The following is a 7,384-nucleotide window of genomic DNA, read 5'->3' on the forward strand; positions in this document are numbered from 1 at the left end:
ATATAGTCAAAAAGTTCTTGGTGATCCCTCCCAAAACAAACCCAATGAAGGAAGGGGTAAGGAGTATACCAAGGCATGACCCCAATGCTAATGCTTATAATAGAATGCATGAGGGATCTTAGGGTCAAAATTGGGGTCTTACAGGGGGCACTAGCGATCATGCGTTCATAATAAAATGAACTCAGGGTTTTCAAGAAGATTTTTCTCATCTCTTTCTCCTCAAAAGGAGGAGTGATCTGGGCATCCAACTCCCTCGATCTTTGCGCATACTCTTTGAATGTCTTTTTGTCTTTTTGAAACATAGACCTTAACCGGTCTCTGTCTGGCGCCATGTCCATATTGTACTTGTATTGCTTCACAAAAGCCTCTCTCAAGTCATTGAAAGTGCGGATGCTTGGACTATCCAACCCCATATACCAACAGCGTGCAGCACCAGTCAGGCTATCCTGGAAGTAATGAATAAGCGATTGGTCATTATCAGTCTGAGTTGACATCTTGCGGGCATACATCACATGATGACTGAGCGGACAAGAATTCCCCTTATACTTTTCAAAGTCAGACACTTTGAATTTCATCAGGATTTTCACATTGGGTACCAAGCATAATTCGGCAGCACTCTTCCCAAACAAATATTTACCTCTCAGCGTCTTTAATTCCTTGCGCAGCTCAAGAAATTGGTCTTTCATTTCGTCCATCTTCTCATTATTGGGTGGCATTCCCCACGGGAATCCGGCAGGCAGGTTCGGTGAGAAGTGGGCAGTGGCAGCAGGCACGGTAGAGGTAACCACCTTCGTAGTAACAGTCGTCGTGGGAGAAGTTGTAGGCGTTGGAGAAGCTTGGCTTTGAGCAGCAAGAACTGACTCCATCATGGCAGTCAGTCGGGCGATTTCGTCTTCAGCTCTCTGTTCTCTTGCTCTAGATGCTCCATAATTCTCATATGACTGGCTCTGGTATTGTACCGGTGAGTCAGCTTGGCTAAAGCACAGAAGAAACACCAATCAGACACCTTGCAAAAACCTACTTATGCAAATGATGCATGAAATGCAATGCTTGATTATTTTTTATTTCCAAGGAACTTACTATATTTATATATATATATATATATATATATATATATATATATATATATATATATATATATATATATATATATATATATATATGGCAATTGCAACAATTTGATACAACCAAAAATCTCTTTTTATTTATAAAAATTGGAAGGATTACACTGAGTACAATTTCAGAAACCAAAAATAAAAAGATACAAGAGAAAAGGAAACTAGTCATCCTAAGGATCCCTAATGAGAATGTTAAAAGATCTAGCTGAAGGCGCGTACTTCCTTCGAATGCGATGGATCTCGATCTCAAAAGAAGCCTTCATCTGAGTCTTCTCAAGGACAAGCTGGTCAACAATCTTCTTCCAAGCAACGGAAGGCTAAGGCATACTAGAAGATGAAACCTCTGGCTCTCTCTGCCTCTTCGTCACTCGATCTTCAAGTAGCTCAATCAGTGCATCTTTGTCCTTAGACTCCAACTGCAACTCTTCATGCTTTTTGCTCAAAGCATGGAAACGCTCTTCCCACATATCCTTATCTTGCTTCATCTTGGTGAGCACGTCTTCCAACTCCTCTACATCTTGGTTAGGGAGGGTTAATGGGTCAACCACAACCATAGACATAGGTCTTTCACAAGGATAAGGCATCTTCAACTCCATAGCTCTCTTCTTCACCCAAAGAGTGTAAACTTCCAAAGCTACACAATTGCGCGGACCAAGCTCGGATCTTCTTTTCCTATGCACCTTATGCCAAGCATGCATAATTTTCCACTTCAAATGTTGGGGATCTTTACCCTCTTGATAGAAAACACCTTCTAACAACATGTTATTGGTTTTGTCTCTCAAGGGGAACCCAAGTTAACGACGAGCCAAAGCAGGGTTGTAATTAATTCCTCCTTGTGTACCAATGAGAGGCACATTAGAGAATTCACCATAACTATCAATAATCTCCAAGCTGTTTAAAGACGGATCATACCAAACTATATCATCATTAGTGAGAGACATAAGTATTTGAGACCACCTTAGACATTGTTTATTCTCCATAAAACCAGGTGTCTGAGGCAAGTGCGAAATAAACCACTTGTACAGAAGAGGAGTACAACAGACAATCGTTCCACCACCGTTAGAATTCCTTAGATGCAAAGATAAATACATGTCTCCCAACAAAGTAGGCACGGGATTCCCAATCAAGAATAGTCTAATGGCGTTAACATCAACAAAACCGTCAATGTTAGGGAACAAAGCTAATCCATAGATGAGCAACACAAAGATAGCTTCAAAAGCATCCACACTACCAGCTTGAGCAAAAGTAGTATCTTCCTTGATGAGGAAAACAGATGGCAACCCAAATAACCCTCATTTCTTCACCCAATGAGCCTCTATCTCAGACTTCTTCAAGTGAAGAGCTTTAGCAATAATACTAGATCGGGGAATCTCCTCCAATCCACTAAAAGGCACTCTACTAGAAACAGGTATCCCCAAAAAATTAGAATACTCCTCCAAGGTAGGCACAAGCTGAAAATTTGGGAAAGTGAAACAATGGTAGAGAGGATCATAGAACTGCACCAATACACTCAAAAGTCCTTCAACTACATAAGTAGACAAGATGGACAGAAGCTTCCCATGACGTTGTTTGAAGTCCTAGGGATCTAATACAAAAGATGCTAGCTTCCTTAACTCTTTCAAGTCGGGACATCTGAAACTGTACTTCTTAGTCTTCCTTCGTCCATAATCCATGGTCTGAAAATATTTGCAAATGATACCTTAGTTCCTTGAAATTTCAGGTGATGAATGTTATAATGCACATGAATGCAACAATCACAAATAAGGGATCACACACAAGGCAAACAAAGGTCAAGGGATGAATCAAGTCATTGTCAAGATCAATCATCCATTTTGGTGGATTATGGTTTTCACCTTATCAACACCCAAGTTCCATTGATATTGACAAGACTTGATTGGGTCAACCAAGAATCACGGGTTTATTGCAAGTCACGAGTATGGAGTCTGGGTAAGAACCGTCCCAAGGGATTGAACTAAGGATAAAACCTGTAGATCATGTTCTAAAAAGTTCCTAGAGTCTTAATTCCATCTATCGGATATTACAGGTTAAGATGACTGACTCATCGACCCATAATATTCTCAAGAGAAACTCGTCTGAGTGTAGTATCGCGTAACAACTGTTATCAAGTCTACACTTGAACAGTTTCCGCACTACGTCCTAAATAGGCCAAGATGGGTTAAATGTTCTAAGGTCCTCAACTTCTCAGACCCAATTAGAAATAGTAATGCCTAACCACAAATACTTATTTGACATTCCCAAATCCAAAGGAGTCTCCACTGAGCAGATGGATCTCAAGCCAACTTGTTAAGGACTACTCCACACAAGTCGAATATGACTATACCATCCTCCTATCTTAATTGCACTCAAGTTCGGGTTAAAACTTATCTCACCACTCAGAGATTACCAAGCACAACAAGCAGATTATATCATACATACATATATACAAACATCACATATACAAAAATATATTCACACAAAAAGTAGGCTAAACCCACTGGAGACTACTCCCTAGCAGAGTCACCACTTAATATCTGTAGCAGGAAATTCATGATCATCAAGCTATTGACAAGCTAGAGATCAATTAACAAGAGTCACCACCGCGCTTTTATTGTTTCCAAGGGAAAAGGGAAAAAGTACGAACAAAACCCAAATAGTAAGAAGTTTTCAAATAAAAACTAATAAAAATGAGGGATCAAAACCTCGTAGTTCGTGATACAAATTTCAAAATGGATGCATGGCTTTTAACAAAATTTAAGTTTGAAAGGCACAAAGGCCTAAAAGGATTTAAATGAGTTAGTGTTTTTTTTGTTGCTTTTTTTTTAAAGTTTAGGTCAAGTATGATCAAGTTTATTTACAAGTTTGATTTAAGAAAATAAGTTTTGAAAATGCAATGGCATAAGGCCAAAGTTTCTATCTTTTTGCAAAAAGTGGTCTAAGTTTAGAACAAAAAATGTTCACACGAAGAAGATTTTGAAAATGGAGGGAGAGATTTTGAAATTAAAGAAGTGGGGAGAAGATGAAGAGACTACCCTATGCACAAATTTAGAAGTTTAGAGTTGAAAAGATCTGACCAAATGGATGGCAATCCAATAGATAAAAAATGTCAACAAAAACCCAGAATTCCCTTGGACTTTTTGAATTAAGCAACACACAAATGCATAATTATATTCTCTTGAAGAAAAAGGCATCAAATAAAGATTTCCTCATCCAAGCTTATCCCTTCCATGATCTTCTTCAAAAATAGCCCATGTAACAAATGAAATCCATAAGCCACAGGGTCAAAATAACAACTTCACAATGATCATGTTGTTGATGAATCTTAGAGAGATCTTCAAAGATGTATCAGATGAATTTCAAATTGCAAGAACTTGGTTCTTCAACAAATTGGCATTGGCCAAGTCCTTTAGCTTAGGGAGGTTGCCTAGATTCTAAGTCCATTTGCTCAAGATCAAGTCAACAGTCCACTCAAAAGTTTTTTAGGGTTTTTATGATTACTATGTACATTAATGGTCAAAGACCACACAAACAAACAAAGTAACACAAATAAAATATATCACACAAATAAATAATTAGAATGATATGAATAATGGCAAACGAAATAGAGTGCTAAAAGTAAATTGCATTAAAGTAAAAGCTTGAAATTAAAAGTCAATAGTTAGTAGGTTAGAGGTTAGTTTTGTTTTGCTTTTCATTTCAAGACATTCTTTGGAGAACACTCAACCAACTTATCACAAGCATGGATCCTTGAACCAAAACATCTTCCAAAGGAAGGAAAGAAGGCCAAGTTTCCACACAATACTGTAAGACCCCAATTTTGGCCCTAAGATCCCTCGTGGCATCATAACATTGCATTTGCAAAGCCTTAAGGATCATGAGCATCTTGGCTCCTTCCCTTTGGGTGGGACCTCTTGTGAGTGGTTTGAGATCACCAAGCATGCTTGAATTGTATATTATTGCTTTTCTCATTTTTATTCACTAACCAAAAGCACAAAAATATGTCACCAACATCTTTTGTTTGTAGCTTGAGCAATCACAAGGGCTAAAGCTTCTAGGAGATCCTATGTGCATTGATATGGTCAAGGGGAGATGAATGCAAGTATGGCAATGGTTTCCAAAGCTCTCATCCATCAAATATGCCTCCCAAGTGTCTCAATTCACCATTTTGATCAAAGCAAATCAAAGGGTTTGAGACTTGTTTCCCAAGGAAACCCTAATTCATTTGTGTACCCAATTGTGCCTTGCTCATGAAGCAACCTTAGCTCAAGATCAAATACAACCAAGGGAAGTTCTATAATTCATCATTTCAAGCATATTCGAACTTATTTGAGTGCCCTCAATCCTCAATTCATCAAGGTATGAGTTGTGGACTTGAGAAGTTGATCAATCAATTCATCTGACTATCTTGAATGCACTGAGACCTAACATTTTATGTGTTGGTCAAATGGAGATGACCCCAAGAAAAAAACTGTTCTTAAGGACAATATGAACAACTTTGATGTTCATCAAATTGTGGTTTGAAGCTTGGAAGGTCATCTTCCATTCTAAAACATTATAGGTCATTTTGACTGAAACCCTAATTTTTGGTCAACTTCCCAAGAACATAACTCATTCATTTTTCATGATTTTGGGATGAGACTTAATGCATTGGAAAGCTTATTGTGTCTAATTCAAATGTTATGTTGAGAAAAATTGTAAAATCTCAAAATAAATACATGTGATAATGCAAAACATTATAGGTCACTTTGGGCCAAATGCATTGAAATGTGAAAAAGTCCAACTTCAAGTGCCCATAACTTCTTCATTAAAAATCCAAATGGTGCAAAATTTAAGTCCAAATTTATTGTCTTGAAAAGATATATAACTTGCATGTGTAAGATTTTATCATTTGAAGCTTTCATCATTGAGACAGGAGGGCTTGAACATTAGCCAAATTTGGAAACTTCACATATGCATGTTTTGCACCCTACATTTCAAGCTAAAATTTCACTAAATTCTAAGGCCCAATTGGAATTTTGATCAACATAGCATTTGTTCCTTATGCAACAAGCTTTCTAACCATTACTCATAAGGTAGCATTTGGAGTTTGGAAGCAACATTTTCGAAGACATGAAGAATTAAGTGCATTTGAAATTCAATTCAATTGCCATGCATGAGCTGATTACACTCAATGTACACGTCCATTTGCATTTCACATGAACTCAGCAGGTTGTTTCAGCCTTCATTGGGCCTTCCACATGATCACACAAGCCCATGCAATGAAAAATCCATTTGCCATGCACACGAGTTAGCTCATGCATTCAGCTCTCTCCATCTATAAATACCTTGCCATAGCTCTTCAATTATCCAATCTGAAGGCGCCTGAAATGTTGCAAGATTGAATCCCTAGCCATACCTAAAGGAACAAAGTTCATTTTCTCCAAAAATTTAGATCTGAAATTCAATTGCATTGATTGGATTTTCAGATCTAAAGTTCCTAGACCTTCATCATTTGATCTATTGAAGCTTCTGTTTGCAAAAGGAACCAAGGAGAGTGACTCAATTCTTCACAATCCAAAGGTTTTGCTCCACTGAATTTTGCTTCGAATCTCATCATACTTTGCTCCATTTGCATTGATATTGTGTTGTCTGAAGTCCTCTCTATAGAGGCATCATTATTGTGTGTTTAATTGTTGAAATCGAGCAAGTTCAGTTGAACACCACCAAACTTCCATCTCTGATTTCTCTCTTAATAGGAATCTAGAGTGGAAGTGAGTGGCATAGGAGTGATGTACATCACTTCACCTTTCGAATGGTGTCTGGATCGTTCATTTTAGTTAGCATTTAAAACTCTGTGTTTTTTGACCTTCACCGGAGCTCATCGGAGAAGACGGTGGCGCTGGCCACCGTCTGTTTGCCAGATCCAATCTGAGCCACACGATGCATTCTCCAGATTTAATCTCCACGCTCCATTGTTATGACTTTTATTTAATATCCATGTGACTCATTGACTGGAGAGTTTGGTGCGCGCGCATGCCATGGCCGTTTGATGATCCAGCTCAATTAATGAGCTTAGATCCAACGCGTGTGGATTTTCCATATTTTCTTATTTCTGATTTTATTTTCTTTTATTTCTTTTAATTCCATTTTATTTCTAAAATCCATATCTCTTTTATTATTGGTCCAGAAAATATGGGACCAATTGCATTATTTCTCTTTTAAATTCTAGTTTCTAAAAATGATTTTTATTATTTTTTATTTTATCATTTGCTATTTTTTTATAATTTTCT

The sequence above is a fragment of the Lathyrus oleraceus genome, chromosome 4 (assembly GCF_024323335.1).
Source record: "Lathyrus oleraceus cultivar Zhongwan6 chromosome 4, CAAS_Psat_ZW6_1.0, whole genome shotgun sequence".
NCBI lineage: Eukaryota > Viridiplantae > Streptophyta > Magnoliopsida > Fabales > Fabaceae > Lathyrus > Lathyrus oleraceus.